Here is an 18,588-nt window from a genome sequence, read left to right on the forward strand (position 1 = left end):
GGGGAACATATAACAAAGTCAGCAATGCAAGAATTGGAGGAAGTACGAAACCAGGAGGTTGGCTTTATCTGTGGGTGATGATGCAACAGAGCTATCAGGATGCAACATTGGTGGGAGCAGTGTTGGACAGAAGTTGCGACCAATGGCTCTAGCTAGAACCCGGAATGTATAGTTGCCATTCGGACAGGATGCAAGTTTCCTGCTTTTCGCTCTCGCAAAGTCAGTTTTTGATGTGTTGATAGTTTTCTTGCAACTGTTCAGGATTTAACATTAGTTGGTAACCTGTTGTTGTATTTATTACAGCTTTATGATCTGCTCTAACGCTCTTCTTTAGGGTAGTTGAATATTACCAGTGAATTATGAAAGCGATCAAAGTGACCTCCAATTCTTCTTGTTCAGTGGAAATCCCAATCTTTCATCGCTTAACTTTGATGCGAATGATTGTCAGTCTGTCATTTTTTGCAACTTCTGTTCATAATAGTGAAGATAACTTGCAACATTTTATCTTCTAAATTTAAAGGGAAAAAAATACAAAAATCTCCGACTTTTAATCCCTACAAAATGAGGAATCGACCTTGGACCAGTTTGGAAGGAACCATTTAAAATAAAGCGTAGAATTTAATTAGCTCATCAAATTTAATGAATTTTGTAGGATTTCATTAAATTTAATTGCATTGGCAGTGGGCGAAGCAACTCGAAATGACATCTGCCCACTAAGTTGGAAGGGCACAGAAATCTATCAAATCTTGGATGTAATGAGACGGCTAACGAAAAGTTACTCATTTTGAAGTTGCTCAGCTTATAAGAGAGAGAGAGATTGGGGATGGGGGAAAGGACATATGCAGATGGAAGAAAATTCTTAAAGTTGCGAAAGAGATATGAGACAGTGTGAAATATAGAAACGTAACTCTTGAACTGTCTTCCCCCACCTAAAAAAAAAAAAAAAATCTGTTGTATCACACGCCAAGTTATTTATGCGACTGACATTCGCATCTTATATTTCCTTCACTTTAATGAGTGCTACATTTCTAGGCCCTCACCGCTATTTAAGACACGATGCACTACAACAAAGTTAAATTTCCGGTTCAGTAGTGTCATCTGGTTTTAGTTTAAAAAAAGTTCTATTGTGTCCATTTTCTTTTTAAAGACCTTTAATATTGTTTCCTTTTTCATTTGGCCAAATTTCTCAGATGCAAGTCTCCTCCAGTGTTTCGCACTGGTGTACTAAATAGGACTTATTCGGCTTCCATTATTCATTCCCATCAAATAAATTTAACTCTGTTAATTAGGGATCGAAGTCGATTTTGTATATTTTTAGTGCTCAGAATTATTTGCCTTCCACCGGACGAGTGGAAGGCAAATGAGGACAAAAATCAGCCTCCTAAAAACTTGCATGAATATTCATGCCAGTGTGGAAGCACCATCCTGCTTACTTGGAGGCCTGGAATGACTTGAGAAAAAGTATTGTGTTTAGCTTCCGGGAGAGGATTCGGGATTATCTAGCTCGACCAATAAATGGTGAAAATTTAAAAGAGCATTTTTTAAAGTTTGTCCTGAGACATTCAAATCATGGTTCCTAAATTGCCTTTTTACTTGCATGAGCAACCCAAGAAACGGAATATCTGATAATCGCAAGTGTCATTCTCGAATGTATGAAGACGTCTTAAAATTGACCGAGTCAGAGCCAAAAGTGCAATACAGCACACGCAAGGGATAACACGCGAGATTTCGTTTTTTTTTTTTTTAAATTGTTTGTAAGAAACTGAAATATTTTTCTGCGTGCGTTCCCGAATTTATTACAAGAAATTCTAAAATACCAAAGAGGACTTTCATTCCTAATAAGTGTTTGAAATGGTGAAAATTCTCGTTTTTTGTTACGCGCGATGAGACTAATAAAAGAACATCCCCCAGCTTTTCTTCATTATTATGATTGTTTGCAAAGGAACTACAAAGTTGCGAAAACACGTTGACTAAACGGCACAGCAAATCATTACTGACTGGGCAGTCGAAGCCTCCTTCCGACAAAGAACACTCGGAAGACATTTTTCATGTCTAAACGATGTCTAAATGGCACGTGTACTTTCTAGCTGGTTTCCCTCTTCTGGAGGATTAAAAATCTCAGTTGCTTGGAGGAAAATCCAATTCTGTATGGGACCACTGCTGGTAAGTATTTAAAACTATAATTAGCCTGAACGAAATGTGGAGGAACTCGAGCATAACATCGTTTATAGTGTACACCACATTAGACATACTTGTTTTTTTTTTTTTCTTTTCTTTTCAAATTCATCCTAGCTTGACATTCTCTCCATCTTAGCATTTTTGAAATAAATTCCGTGGGACTAGTTCGGTTAGTGTTTGCAACTCGTCCACTAATAATCCTACTGGTTAAATATCACATCTCTCATATCACAGTAATAATATTATTACTGCTAATAAATGTCCATGTTTGCATGTGCAGGGAAGGAAGATAAGCCCCATTACGGAGAGGAGCGTTCCTTGCATTTAAACAAATTGAAACTTAATTTAGATGGTATAACGCTAGTGAGATTCACACAGAGAGGTACACGGCACCATTTTATTAAAATAGTGCCGTAAGAGCCCTCATATGGGTATAAGAAGCTTTTCCCCTCCAGGCAACTAGTTCTCATTCCCCAAAAGCAAACAAACCATCCAGAGGACACATTTTACACACTGGCTTCGCAGCGCCCAGTTACCTCGTTCTTAATTCCAAAACACCAACAAACCAACCTGTATTAGACTGGCTAACTCACCTTTATGTGAAAAGTTCTTTTAGAGATTCTTCGAGCTCTGGGTGGGATTCTTACGGGTCTTTCCATCACTAGTTGCAATTGAAAACGAATCTCAACAATTCCCCTCCTTTCGCTCTTTCCGTATTTGATTTCTTCTGCGAATACACTTCTAGTACAGAAGGCAATCTAAAATGCAGAATGAAGTTGAGCCGCACTTATACCTGAATCGTACGGCATTGTGTCGGATAGCGCTGCTCGTCTTCCGGGAGGAATGATCACTTGTTTTCTACTTCAATTCTTTTTTTCATTCTTTTTTTCTGATGTCTTATAAAATATGGAAGAGCTATCTTTACCACTTTCTTCTGTGGTTCTTAATTCTTGAAATTTGCATCCCTCCGAAAAAAACAACAACCTTGAATACAAATCAGTGCCAGCAGATTTGGTTCGCACGATTACTGAATGCGGCCTGCCTGGCAAAAAGAAGACGGTCAACGAGATGTTTTTGAAGGTCCTTAAAAGATAAGCGTTTGTTGAGCGCATCTCCTTCTGATGTGTCCAAGTCCCTCGGAAGTATAGATTGCAGCTGTTCCACCAGCAGTAACACAATTATTGTAAGATTTAATCAGCACGCGGAGCAAAAGCGAAAGAAAGCTTAGCCTACCGACGAAGAATTCTTTCGAGAGTGAAGCAGTCACACTCGGTCGGGCTTTCACTTCGCGGTTCACCGAATCTGTGCGCGTGGAGATTTTTCATTCGGGGCTCTTCTTCGTTCTCATTTTACCGTTCATTTGGTCTTATTTTGCGTTCGTAATGAGCGAAGCTTATGAATTTGAGCGCAGCACCCGTCTGTGATTTAATTAAAATGTAAACGCTTAAGTAATTTGGGAGCACTTCGTGGGAATTTGTATCGAAACGGGTGGCTGCAACGTATTCATTACAGCACGCGCCTCGGGAAAGGAATTCTGAGCGAATAAATTGAGTCATTCTCCGCAGGGTTCTTTCAAAGAGAAAGTTGAATAAAACCGAATAAATCCTGTTGTTTGAGTGAATTCGCTTGACTCCCCGCTCCCTTTCGTGGTGGTTCAATGTAGAAATCTCCCCACCCGTCCATCAATTCACCGATTGTTCTTGGATCCAGTAAATAGTAAAATAATCCTTGATTGTAGACGATTAGCAACAGTGGGGAGAGAGGAGGGGGTGGGAAAGATTCGTCCGTAACTGCTTTATACAATTTCCGTCAGAAAAACGGTCAGAAATCTTAAGTTTATTCGACAAAGCATGCGAAGGCTGACTGTCGGAAAACACTTAAACGACGGCCGTAGCACTTGTCTCTGAGTGAATGCCATAATTTATGATCTTGGTTTGAATACTTTTTGTAACTTCCGAACTTTAATTGCGAAATCCACTCTCTGTACACGAACAGTGTCGTTCTAATATGCGATTCTTCTGTTTCGACACGAGGGAACAGACTGTTTGTTTATTCTCGCGAAGTCTCTCATTTTAATAGCACGAGGTCTGTAATGCGATTCCATATTGGCATGAAAATCCATCTGGTGCCGGAGTTACGAGGGGAGGGGACGGGAAGGGCTACTGCAAAACAGTTCCGTATGCAGATCGATAGGAGTTTCACTTGAATGAGAAATCAGAATTGAATCGATTTCTTTACTTTTAATCATCTGGTCACGTAGAAAACAAAGTTTCGACCTAATTATACTTGAAAGAAGAAGAAATGAAGTTTTAAATATTAAAATTCAGTGTAATTAAATTTCTGTCATGCTTTACATTCTGTTCAGTGCGCAGCGGACAAGGAAAGAGGATGCGTACTGACTGAACCTTGATTAGGAGGCCTTAAAAGCATGTTGACCGAACTGCAACAAGATCGAATGGAGAAAGCGATTGAGATTCAGTCGCGTAGCAGAGTAAAAGTGTGAACTGCTTCTTGAATTCACTACTCAAATACGTAAATGAACTCGGTTGCGAAGGCACTGGAAAGTGATTTGCCATCAGATGCAATTGTAGCAAGTGCACTTGATCGTCAACGATTTCCCAGTGGTCGAGTCCTAGTCAACTCCTGATGGATTCTGCCTTCCTTTCCACCAGAAATCTCGACCATGCCAAGCACTGTTCAAATCGCTTTCTTCCTCCTCTTGAAATGTCTTCACGAGTAGGCTAATTGCATGCGGACAGCATTACTCTCATCAAATCGCCCTGCTATTCCGCGGCTGCTTTTTCCTTCGCATTTCGGTGAGCCATGCCGCGTAATCAATTCCTATTATGCATTCATTGGGCACAGCTATCGCAAAAGAAGAGACGCTGCTACCCACAGAACACCCTCTGGACTAATCCCTGGTTTGTTCTGCAGGTACATTTTTACTTGCACTTAATTTAGCTGCCTTCTATGCTCCTCCGTAGGGCCATTGCGAAGGAAGGCGAAGTGATATTTTTCGTTTGGTGGGAAAGTCTTATTGTTCGAATACCATCTGAGCTGCGAGAATCCTTTCTATACGGACTTTTAAAATTTTCATGAAGAAGTCGCTGCCATGAGAGTGAGTGAAGAATGGACGGATGAATCGTATTGTTTATAAGATCATCCTGTTATTTAGTTTTATTTATTGTTTTGAAAAAGTCTCGCGTATGGTACAATATAGATAAATTTTCACCGAAAAGTGAAAATTTACATTGTAGGTTAAGAAATTGGGAAGAATCTTTCTTCCCAATTTTCTTTCCCAATAAATAATGTTGAGAAATATGAAATAATTCACAAAATCATCTCCACCGGTTCTACTTCTATTTTAGCAAGCGGATGTTCCCAGATACGATTAGGTAGATAGTCTTAAATATTTTGAAACTCCCTTTTTAACCAGTATTGCTCAACACTGCAGCAGATTCGATTCCAAGGGATGAATTTTATAGTTTTAAATAAAACTTTGAATAACTACTTCCTCCTCCAGCATAGTTTAATTGGTTGAAAGTCGAGCTACATCCGCGTAGCGTATGGATGGTGAGGACATTAGTTTGTAATAACTTTTTACAAAACACCTATTTCTTGTATAAATCGTCGATGAGCGGAACAGGAAGCTTTACTCCCTTTGTAGCAGTGAAAAAAATTAAGTGATATATTCAAAAGCTACTTCAGCTGTTGTCGCAGTGTTCAGCAGAGAATTACTGACAACAGCCTGTTGTAAGGACAGACGATCGTGACTTTTTTTTTTTCTTCTTCTTTTGTTGAAAATGCAAACACTAGTGATACTTTTCTTAGAAGATCGTAACTCTACCCCCCCCCTACACACACACACACATTTGTTCTGTTGCTAAAACTCAGCTTGTTGAACAATTTTATGAGAGTGTGAATATCGCAAAAAGCAAGATTTTAATGTCATTAAAAGGAAACTACAAAGAAATAAATTAATTGGTGCAGTTTTGCGTTCAGGAGAAACACGTACTCAAACTGAGAACGCTTCTACTGAATTGATTAACACTGTTGAAGAGACTACCAGATCATTCGTAACTTAAGAATCAAACAACATATCCACTCGCGAAGGAGGGAATCCATTTACGAGAATGCTTCTCTCCCAAGAGAGAGAATTCTTGTAGATTTGCTATTACTAAGTTGGATGTTTAAGTTATGATGTTAAGTTTAAATTATCTATCTCATCCCACACAGAAGTATGGAATGATATAGATAATTTAACTCTCCGTGTAGGTGCTATATCTTGTGCAATTATACATTACGAAAATTATGGATATAACCACCGTGTTAGAGAAACTTTAGTTTAATATAAACCAAAATATACACTCGGCGTTTCGACCTTCACATGAGGTCATCTTTTGGAGTGTACGTATATTTACAAAGAAACAAGCTACACTGCAATCTACATAGCATGCTAATCGACCGTTAAAACTATTTGCCTGACCACTGGTGTTAAAAAGAAACAAACAAAAAAAAAACTTAACTACCTCAAAGCTAGAGTCCTGTTGTTTATTATTATCTAATAGGTTACAAAGTTATGTAACCTATTAGATAATAGGTTACATTATCTAATAGGTTACGTTTTATTTATCTATTATTTTCTGTATGAACATGGAGAGTAACATGTTCATATAGAAAATAATAGATCAATAAATAAGCAAAAATAAAATTACTTGTATAAGTATACATATAAATTGCAACGACTGGTATGGACAGTGGCTAATAAAAAAATGAAAATTGCTTAGTCCTAAAGTCAGGGTTTGCTGGAAACTAAGTGGGCTGAATGTATGCTATCCAAATTCTTGGGATTTTTAAGCCCCATTATTATTAAGAATAGGGTGGTCAATCAAAATTTCATAGGCTTCTTTAAATTTCCGTTCGTACCAAGTTTTTTGCATGATGTAAAGCACAAGTACTTTTCCAATCAAAAAATAAAATTCATCATGCAGGGAAATACTCAGAAAACCGTTTGAAAAGTCTTGATTAACAAAAAAGAAAGGAAAAAAAACGAAAGGTAGAATCTCTTTAAAGATGTACTGTAATTCCCTCTTCTTCCTTCCCCAATCTTCAATTAAATTCCTTCATCTTAGTTAAGAGTTCGTCGTTTTAAACGCTCTTTTAAGAAAAGAAGCATTTAACATTCTACTAGACGAGAATAACAAGGAAGAACTAGACCTGTTAATGTCCCAATTATTCTTGACGCTTTCCTAAAATTCGGTTCATAAACTCCAGTAAACAGATGAGAACCTTTCCCAGAATTGCTGCTGTTGATTGCCTTACATTGCCCAGTCATGGGGAAGTTTTGAAGTGGAGAAAAAATGAACATCTTAGCGATGTTGCTCTCAATATAGAGTGCATTTCAGATATTATGCTTCACTTGGAGAATTTCTTATTATTGTGCTTTAAAGAATCGGTTGAAGTTGTCCATTCACACGGTTCCCTCACTTTCGCACGATTCGTGAAAGTGATCCGATCTGTAAATAGTAGAGATCTTTAGTCTTCGTTCATTCATCTTTACGAAAAAGCTGACAAACGCACAGTTTGTAGTACACGTCTTCCATCCTTTTAGGTAACCGTTGAGTTTTAAAATGTATTCTATTTTTAGCATTTTGAAATTCGCATTTGGACACCGGAGAAGCTACTGTTTGGTAACTAAAAGGGTCTGCTATCCATTTATTTTCATCTAGAACTCAAACTGCTAATTTATTGCTTGTTTCAACTTTTGCGTACTTTTGCTACTTGTTCTAATTAATATCTCCAAAATGCCATTTTAACCGTGTCATTAACGAAAACAAATTAAGTGTGTACTTAAACAGAATTAGAAACATTACATTAACTTTTAGCCACAACATTTCTTTCTCATTCACTGATCCAGTGTGTATATTATCAATCATTTCTCGGCTTTCATGAAGGAAGTTTTCTAAATAAAGAAATATTGCACATTCGTGCTTTTTGTTAGCCGAGGATTGCAAACATCGACAGAAGATTAGATTGAGTAATATTTTTACTTCAAAAAAGAGAAATAAATCTCCGAAACATTTTAGACACGCAGCGTGTACTTTGTTCACTCCTTCATCCTGGTGTTTTTGCAATGAGCAGTTACAGAATTAGTTGGAAATTCAATTAAAAAAATTACGAATTTCATTAATCAAAACCTCGGCATTCACTTCAGGCTGTTCGAAACCTTCAGAAAAATAGTTAAAAACTAACAACAGGATTATTAATGTTCTTGTGAAAAACCTCACAAACATACTCTTCATTGTAAATAAACCCTGTTCCTTCTTGGATGCCGTTATCATCATATTTCCCAGAATATAAAGATTTGCGGAACTATTCATTTAATTTATTAAGTGATGTCTTGTTAAGACCCGAAGTAGGTTTTAGAGTTTATTGGCAATAAGGAAAGTGGGATTAGAGGAATTTTTATAAGATGAATGCAATTATCATTGGGCAATTTTAGACCTTTTTTAACTGCTGTTTTCTTAGTAGCTATTGCTTCTTTAAAAAGGAAAGATGTACACAACTACATCTCTTAGAACAGGATGAAGATCCCCGCCATTGACTGAACTTAACTCGCCACACAAAGTGCAAAATGATTCCACATTCGGCACAGAAACATTTTGCACTTTCTGTTCAAGCGTTTGACTAATTAACAGATTTTCGGACAGTTGGCACGGATCGGATCCTTCTCAAAATATCCTGGGTGTTTTCTCATTGACCGAAGCCACGTCGAGAACAGACATTTCTATAGAAATGTCTCTACAAGCTGGATTGTGTGTGCTTCTAATTTTATCCTCATCTTCGCACATCATCAACATGATTCTCTTTTACTTGAGAAAAATAAATTTAATTCTTTATTAGTTCTCGAGTCTTTGGAAACGTTTTAATGAAATTAATTTCCTGTACAATATTTGGAGGGAATAAAGCAGAAGATCCCTTTCAATGCGCAAGTATCATATACTGCCTTCTCCTAGTTAGTTTCATGGGAGGCGCATTCCAGTGGAAACTCGCAATTCTTTTTCAACTTGACTTGAGAAGAAGTGGGAAAAAAAGCGAGGAAAATGCAGTCAAATAAATAATGAAGAAAGAAAAGAATGAAATATCCCCTTAGTGAAACATTAAAGTAAGAGAAACTGCAAACGGGGATAAAAAGCTCTTTGGGTTTAGAGGAGCTGAAATAAGTGCAAATGTATGCAAAACACGAAAATAGACGAAGCATGCGCGTGAGATGAGGACGCCTAACAACACTTGGAAGCAGTTATGAGCCGAATCAAATTGTCCGATGTCGCCAGGAGGAATGCCCGCCGAACAGACAGCGTTGCGTGTTTCGCAATATGAAACATCAACTATTAAATGGAATATTTAAAAGAGCACGCCATGAACTGAAAATAGAGCGAATGCACGCGTCTTCATTCCATTCTCACCAGATAATAGGCTGAAGGGCAAGCCGTCGTTCCATTTACGAAGATGCATTTAGCAGTGTAAGAGTGTAGCTTAATTCTGCCGGGGATCTTTTCCTGAAAGCTCACATTCCTCACAGTCGGATTAAAGAGCGTTACCGTTTGGGCGTGTTTTCTGCATTTACGGCGTAAAAAAAAAAAAAAAAAAAAAAAAAAATTCTGATCTCAAAAATGATCCGAAAATTTAGACTTTTTGTCCTTTCCTTCAATTTAAAGAAACGTAACCGTTCACTCTTTTTTTCTCAATTAGCATTTCAATAATCGATCTCTTGAATGGAATTCTTGGCCGAGATACAAATAAATAAAAAAACGAGACTCTGCTCTAAAGATGACTGAAGTTTGAGTCAATTCATAAGATTCTCCCGTACAGAATGCTATTTTTTCATCACTCTTAAAGGCTTTCTGCTGCGCACAAAGGATGGTCAAGTGTATCAGCGCTGTTACAAATTATTCTCCGAATCTTCCCCGAAATGCTGCGGATCTTTTGCTCTCCCCTCGAACGTATTAATATGAGTGGCGCAGGTGCTGAAGATCGCCTATTAGTCGTTAATTCCGGTGCACCCGTTATCGAAGTCCATTGCTAATAGTTATTTTGGTGTTTTCGAAATTAAATATCGATAAACGTTGGCCACGGAATTGCATTTCTGAAATCCCTTCAGGAGGCCTATTGCGGCGTCACTTCATAATTTGTCCGCGTGATCTTTAAATTAGTGTGACAGAAATTCGGCTGGGTTTTAGAAAATCTGTGTTTTTATTTTTTAATTCCTCTTTCCAATGGGTTGAGTCGTACTTTGAGAAAGGTTTCATATGATAGGTTAACTTCATCGTCCAATGTGAGCTCATCGTGCTGTTCAGTGGAGGTTTGAAGTCTTTATTTAAAAAAAAAAAAAAAAAAAAGCTCGATGTTTCGTCTATGGAGTGAAAGATTGAACCTTATTCCATTCTTGATGCTAAAGTGCTATGCCTTTTGCGTGTGGAATTCACTTAAGTGGTGTTCGCGTATTCGGTTAGGAATATCAGCAGACTAGAAAAGTTCACACAGTCTGTTCAAATTCAGAAATGTTTGTATCATTCTCGATCTCAAAAACACTTCGGAAAACTTGCAGGAACCAAACCCTTAATTGCGTGTGTATGCAGCTGCGAAAAAGCCAATGTATATTTACATAAATTTGACAGCATCCATTTTTTATTTTCTTGTAATGCCAGAGATGAGATGTCGTTCTGATGTTGCTTTGGTTCATATAAAATACGGAGGAAAAATTTATCACGAAGAATGCGTCACTTGAAATCGAAATTTTTTTTATTTTTTCTGTTGCCGAAAGCATCGATAACACATCCGACCCATCCCACGTTCTGCCATCACCCTTCGTCCCCTGCAATCATCTTTCCTTCTCGGAATTTCTGTTATTAGCCCCGCATCATTTTCGGCGTGCTTCACTTCTGTTTACCGCCCACCTCGCTTCAGTTATCACAACAGTCCGCTAATAGCCATCATTATTAGCGAGCGAATTGCTGAGATCGCCGAAGTAAAACTGATCACGACTGCACCACCTTCGCACTATCCACACTTGGTTGAAAGATCAATTTTCCGATATTTAAGAATCATTAGGACGAGATGTTGCGAGTTTAAGGAACTGTTACTCATGCTGCGTGGCACCAAATCTCCCGTAAACATACGCTTAACGACCAGTGCAGTAGTAAAGATGTCCTCCACTCAACTTCTGCGATAGTATACACGGAGGGGGGGGGGGGGGTTGCGTGTCATCCACACAGTCCGAATATTGTCACGGAAAACCAAGTGGCGGCTACTTTTGAGTCGCATGACTACATATAACAAAATCCACAACTATTTTTACTGGCGTTCTCTCCACCGATCGATCCACTGCACACATTCAGCTGTTGTTCACTTAAATTCCTTACGGTGACATTTTCAAATCGCCTTCGTAAACCTCGCAGTGTAAGGAACCGAACAGAACCCTCATAGAAGTAAGCGTTGATTAGATTTCTTCAGTTAATGGGGCGAAGATGTGCAGGAAGTTCTACTATCGCAGTCCCATTAAATACCTTTTCGTGCCATCAGTGTCTTAATACACCATTTCGCGCGATTTCAAATGGCCTGATTTGCACAATTGTGACGCTGTTAGCAGATTAACATTCCGCAAGGTCTCATTTTAAATCGAAACTATTCGTATTGTTTGTATCCAGCAGTCATCCCATAGCGATGGCCTTTGGGACTACGTTACTGCACCAATAAATTCCTTTTACTTCTGCTTGTTGAAGTTGTGTCAAGTAATCGAATGTAGTCAACAGTGCACTACAATAAAATATTCTTCACCGATGCGTATCTTAAAGCTTCATTATAAAAGATGTGGTTTATATAACGCATTCGTGAATGTTTTGACTTAAATTACCAAGGGCTCCAAAGTCTTTCTGACTGAACATAAATAGAAGCGGCGAACAATCGGTGATGTTCTTGTACCTGCTTAAGGTCTAATTCTGAACATCAAAATGAGCGACATTGCACTGTGTTTGAGATGGATTTAACGGTTTGCCGTTGGTCACCAAATTTTGTAAAAGCAAATACTCTCCAGGACAGGTGGGGCAAAATATGAGTAATCTTCAGTTTATCTTTACAGAAATAAACTTTATGCATCCAAGTCAAGGTCTGAGTAGAAAGTATATTTTAAGTTCTTAGGGGAAAAAATTGTAAATAAACAACACTTCCTAGAACATTCATCTCATACTTTAATAATCTTAATTATCGTGCTGGAGTCTTAATATTGCGAGCAGGAAATTCATTGTGAAACAAAGATAGAGAGTAGTCGACTGAACACTCGGGCAAAGTTGAGTGGGAAACTCGCCGTCCATTTAACAAGTCTTTCAGTGGAGCGAAGTTTTTGAATGAATCGGACTTCACTGAAATAAAGTGATGGCAAATCGAGCTAATCGGAGGACATGATGAAGGTTAGTAACAGCAGATTCACCGTAGGTATGTTTTTTAATAAACAGTTCCAAGTTTGCAAATGTCAATAGATTCTGGTGGCCGCAAAGAATTTAGAAGAAACCTGAACTGGCGATAAATGACAGCCGATCCCTGTCTATTGAAATCAAATCCTGTTCGGAAGTTTTCCCCTAATTTTTTTTCGGCACTGGAAAACATACCAAACTGACTAGAAAGCACATGCACTTAAGATGGCACTGACCTCGTGGTTTTAGTTGGTAGCGTCCCACTAACCAAACTGTTAGTGGGACGCTAACAATTTGGTTAGTGTTCTAACCAAACTGTTTTATTCGGAAAGCTTACTCGATTGGCTCGAAGTATTTTGAACAACACGACAAAAGAATTTGTTAGGTAGCAGATTCAGGTTGAGACGAACAGGGTTGGAGGCCACAAATCCAGAAGGCCCTCATTGGGTTGTAGAGCCATAGAAATAATAATAAGAAGAAAGCGACAGACCGCTTTCATAAAATTTCACTTCAGAAGTTAGGGATCCTTTAAAAATCCTAATGGATAATGTGGGGAAATTTTGGCATATGAAAGTTAAAGGTTGGCCGCATTCGTCGTACGTAAAGAGTTCAATTACGTAGTTTAATAAATCCAGACATTTCCAAATGATGAGTATTACATAAATTTCTTATAATTAAGTGGAAACTTCTGTTGACAAAACGACAGAACTACCATTTTAATTAATGGAATTAGGTTTACACCTTTACGAGATTGTCATTTGACTTTCAAAATAAGGTATCATGAGAAGTTATCAGCAGGCGAGGGGCATAGAATCTTGAAGGAGAACGAAGGCTTCTCTAAAATCCATTTAACCAAGCAGCAGGTCCAACTTAAGCGCAGATGACGCTTGTTTGTGAAATTACATTTCGGGGGCATCTTAAGAGGGACATGCAATTCTGCATAAATCTAATGGTTGAGATAAGAGCTCCCTAATGGATTTTTGCCAGTAAAGTTGTTGGTGACAATTTAGTGGAGACAGTTAACGAAAACAGCATTACTGGAACAGCGGACTAACAAAAATATTTCGTAGCAATTTTTTGATGAGAATCTCGCTTACGAATGACAGTACTTCTAATACCAGAGGGAAATAATCTGGAGATACCTTCACTCTTTGCACCAAACATGGAACTTTTCAGACGCTTGGCCTCCCTAAAAACGTGCGACAGACATTTTACCACAGTAGGATTCGAACTATCAGCCTATTGGCCGAAGAAAATATGCTTATGCTCTGCCAAAACAACTGGGAGAAAATGGAACGATACAGTGAACATTTATTTTCATGCCAAATTGCTTTAAGTGCAAACTTGAAGTCTAAAGTTTATTCTTCAAAAATAAACCTTGAATTCCAATCGTCAGTGGACTCCGTTGCTATTCTGCCTGGCCTCTGAAGAGAACAAAGCAAACACTCGAAAGAATGTTCTAACCAGTAAACCTGACATGAACAATAACAAACGCAGTCCACTTTGACAGCGTAGTAGTAGAATATTAAAAGTAACCGTGCAGCTAACTCTGCTACTACGCTCAGCTACGTCGGATTCCTTAAAGTAAAAACTGGTTTCCTCATAAAGATTTAACATTCTTTCATCATTAGTTGCCCTGGCAAAGCCTTTTAAAAAATGCTCTGTTAATGAGTTCGCAATACTTTCAGAATAATGATTGGAAGGATAGAGCACTGTAAAGGCACCGATTTGTTTCCTTCTCAGGAATTGGTTTGAAATTAGCTAACTTTCAAGCTACAAAATAAATCAATCGAACAGGAAGAGTATGAAAATGCAAAACAGAAATTGAGCAATCCGAGTGATGCCATCAGAACCAGGAAGCTTCTTTTCTCATGGTTCGGACAAGAATCTCCTGATCCCTTTCTGGCGAAGAAATCGAAGGTTGCGGCATTGAATGTTTAGAACAGTGGGGAGAGGGATGTTCACGCTATCGTTGATGCAAGAAATGGAGAAAAATCGAGAATCCAGAAGATACCTTTTCTAAATAACAATCTTTTATGCAAAATAAATGTAAGCAGGGATTTGATTGTCATTTGGAGAGGAGGCAAGTTTTTCTGCGTTATTCCTTTTCAAAATCTTTCTTTCGATGTGGTAATTATTTATTTTTAATTATTTACATAGAAAAGTGAACTTGAAATTTTCATAAACGTCAGTTGCGATAAGCTTCTCATCTGTGGAAATCTTGACACTTTCCTTGGCGAAACCAAAATTTAGATAAAAGATGAGAATTCAAAGTGGGGGAGTGGTAAAGGTTTCTGTATCTATAAAATCGTTTTAGTAATATATTTAGTGGAAACAGTTTACTTTCTACTCCGTATCCAAGGAAATGAAGATGCATTCACGTCGCATTTTTTTCTCTGTAATCCCAAATATCGCTAGGTTATGGAGTGTAGCTATGCCAGGCGCCACTCATGAGAGAAATAATTCACCACTGACGTTTGAATTGAATTACTTAGAGGAGGATAAATAAAATCTACAGTGTGCTTAGAAGAAACCTGAGCAAGAGATTAAGTGTTTGTAGAATAGTTATGTGCTGATATTCTGGGACACGTGAACAACATGCGTGAGATCATTGCTGATAGCAAATGTCTCGGCATCTCTGTCTGCTTGTGATTCGTGAAATTGAGAACAAAAAGCCATCTAGAATTGTGGACGTTAAAATCTCCATGGAAGATAATTTTTACTTCAATCTAATGTTTCTAATAGCAAACGGGGGGTATCCATAAGCAATTAAAGAAATTTTATTTTAAGAGAGCAATGGACAAAAATTAATTTAATAGTGATGTAAAGTGAATCACAGTGAGTTAAGATGTCATTCTAGGTTAAACAGTCTGATTTAAAATATTAGAAGAATTTTTAAGTCAGATATTGAATTCGTAAAATTTTTAATATAAATTCGACTCGTTTTATACGATGGATGTTTTCCCAATTCCGCAACTATTGTGTGTTATGATCCATCGAGTCGTTTCCGACTTCTGGCGACTCCACGAACATACTCTCCATTCCGATCTGTCCCCTGACCATGTCTTTCAGAACCTCCAAGCACACTCCAGTTGCTTCTTTAACTCCATCCACCCATCTAATTCTTGATCTTCCTCTTCTCCTGCTTCTAACAACTTTAGCAAGCATCATCATCATCTTCTCCAGACTCATTTGCTCGCATATGTCCGAAGTATGAAAATGTTTGCTTGATGATCATAGCTTCAAGGGAGCAATATGGTTTTATTCTGTCTATTACTGATTTATTGGTTTGCTTTGCAGTCCATGGTATTCTTAGTAAGCGTCTCCAAACCCATAATTCAAATGCATCTATCTTCCTTTCACTTTTTCTCAGAGTCCAACTTTCACATCCATACAGCACCACAGGGAATTCTATTACTTTCACGATTCTGATTTTTGTTGTGAGGCTAATATCTTTATCTTTAAAGATCTTGCTTAAATTTGTCATTGCTTTTTTTCTGAGTAATAATCTTCTAACTTCTTCGCTACGATAACCATCTTTATCAATTCGGGATCCTAGGAACACAAAATTGTTAACTGCTAATATTTTCTCAAAATATTACTTCAAAATCATTAAGTTCACATGTTGCCGTAACTTTTGTCTTTTTGAGGTTAAGTTTAAGACTATATTTAGCACTTTCTTCTTTAACTTCCATAACAAGTTCCTCCAAATCTTCTTTGCATTCTGCTAGCAAGGTGGTATCATCTGCTGTCAAATTATTAATATTTTTTCCACCAATTTTAATTCCAACTGAAGACTCCTCCAGCCCTGCCATTCTTAAAATGTATTCGCTGTACAAGTTAAACAGGTATGGAGATAAAATACATCCTTGTCTCACCCCTTTACCTATTGTGAAATACCCAGTTTCTCCAAGATCTGTTCGGACAGTAGCTTCTTGTTCATAATAAATTATCCTCATAGGATAATGAAATGCTCTGGGACTCCAATTGTTTTTAACACATTCCACAGATTCACATGATCAACAGAGTCAAAAGCCCTACTATAGTCAAGGAAACAAAGGTAGACATTCTTTTGATATTCCTGTGCTCTTTCTATTATCCAGCTCACATTAACGATCTGTCTTGTTACTCTGCCTTTTCGAAATCCTGCCTGTTCATCTGACATTTCTCTCTTCATGAATGGTTCCAGTCTTTTCTGAATGATCTTAAGTAAGACTTTACTTGCATGAGAAATCAATGCTATAGTTCTGTAATTTTCGCATTCTCTTGCATCGCCTTTCTTCAATAAAGATATATGAACTGATTTTTTCCATTCTCTAGGCCATGTAGGTGTGATCCAAATTTGCTGACATGGAGCTGTTAAAATTTTAACTGCCTCTTCTCCCAGGGCTTTGAGCAGCTCAATGGGTATTCCATCTCCTCTTGATGCTTTCTTACTGGATATTTGTTGCAGTGCCCACCTCGCTTCACTCTCCACTGATACCAGTGTATAATTCTGCTCTTCAAATTTCTCAGTAATTTTGGAGTCCTTTCTGTAAAGGTCTTCTGTATACTCTTTCCATCTTTCTTTGATATCTGCAGCTTCTGTAAGATATCCTTTGTGTTTACTTTTCAATATTGTCACCTTGGCACTAAACTTTCCTGTTAGTTCTCTGATCTTTTTGAAAATATCTCTTGTTTTTCCTTTCTTGTTTTGGTCTTCTATTTGTTGGCATTCCTGGTTAAAGTATTTTCCCTCGTCTCTTCTGGCTTGTCGTTGAAACTCTGCACTCAAATGCCGTACTTCCTGCAAATTTACTGTGGCCGTCATTTTCCTCCTTTCCTGAGCAGTTTTTTGACGTTTTTGGCATTTTCTGACAGCCATTTGGACTTCTTCTTACAAACTGTTGGGATATTCTTCTTTGCTTCTGTTTTAATTATATCTTCAATCTCTTCCCATAGTCCATCTGGTTGTCTTTCACACAAATTGAGTGTGTTGAATCTGTTCTGTATGCTAATATTGTATTCAGCTGGTATGTTTCTAAGATCATATCTGATAGACATTTGTGATGTTTTCAGTTTTTTCCGTAGTTTGATATGTATTGTAGCCACTAATAACTCATGGTCTGTTCCACAGGCTGCACCTGGAAAAGTCTTGACAGACCGAATTGCACTTCTCCATCTTCTTTGTCCCAGTATATAGTCAATTTGATTTCTGTGTTGTCCATCAGGTAATACCCATGTGTACAATCTTCTTTTGTGATGTTTAAAGCAGGTGTTAGCAACAAACAAAGAATTCTCTGCACAAAACTCAAGTAGTCTCTTCCCTGCAGTGTTACGAATATCTAAACCAAAACGACCTGTTATTCCTTGTTCCTCAGTCTCTTCCACTTTTGCATTCCAATCTCCAATAAGTAGCCATAAATCTCGCTTTGATGGTGTATCTATCAAATTCTTGTAACTTACCATAAAATTCTTCAATGTCTTCTTCTGAGGCCTCTGTAGTAGGTGCATAAACCTGAATGATGTCATATTCATTGGATGTCCACTCACTCTGAGAGAAATGATTCTGTCACTCACTGGATTATAACTTAATACATACCTAGCCATCTTTTTCTTGGAGTAAGAAAGATACTCCATTTTTTCGACTTGTCTCATGTCCTGAGTAATACACCACATAGTCCCCTGACTGAAAATGGCCCATTCCTGTTTATCTAAGTTCACTTATTCCCAATATATCCAGCTTCTTGCGCTCCATTTCCATCTTTATTATTTCCAGCTTACCTTGGTTCACACTTCTAACATTCCAAGTTCCAATGTTGTGCTTTTTGTGAAACAGGGAGCCTCCTTTTTCTAAACCAGCAACATCCGTGACCAAGCTTCCTTCCGGGTTTGACCTGGACACATCATAAAAATCCGCAACTATTAGATGTGTTTATTTCCATAATTAAGCAAATCTCCA

The 18,588-nt window shown here is 37.9% G+C and overlaps 1 protein-coding gene across 1 annotated transcript in view; it reads right to left on the reverse strand.

Annotated features, from left to right (window-relative positions):
• Positions 1–18,588, reverse strand: part of LOC150106191 (uncharacterized) — a 108,251-nt gene that overhangs the window by 77,799 nt on the left and 11,864 nt on the right. The gene's annotated exons all lie outside the window — the stretch shown is intronic.

This window comes from Typopeltis vanoorti, chromosome 5, assembly GCF_054136105.1.
Source record: "Typopeltis vanoorti isolate ZY-2024b chromosome 5, IOZ_Tvanoo_1.0, whole genome shotgun sequence".
Classification (NCBI taxonomy): domain Eukaryota; kingdom Metazoa; phylum Arthropoda; class Arachnida; order Uropygi; family Thelyphonidae; genus Typopeltis; species Typopeltis vanoorti.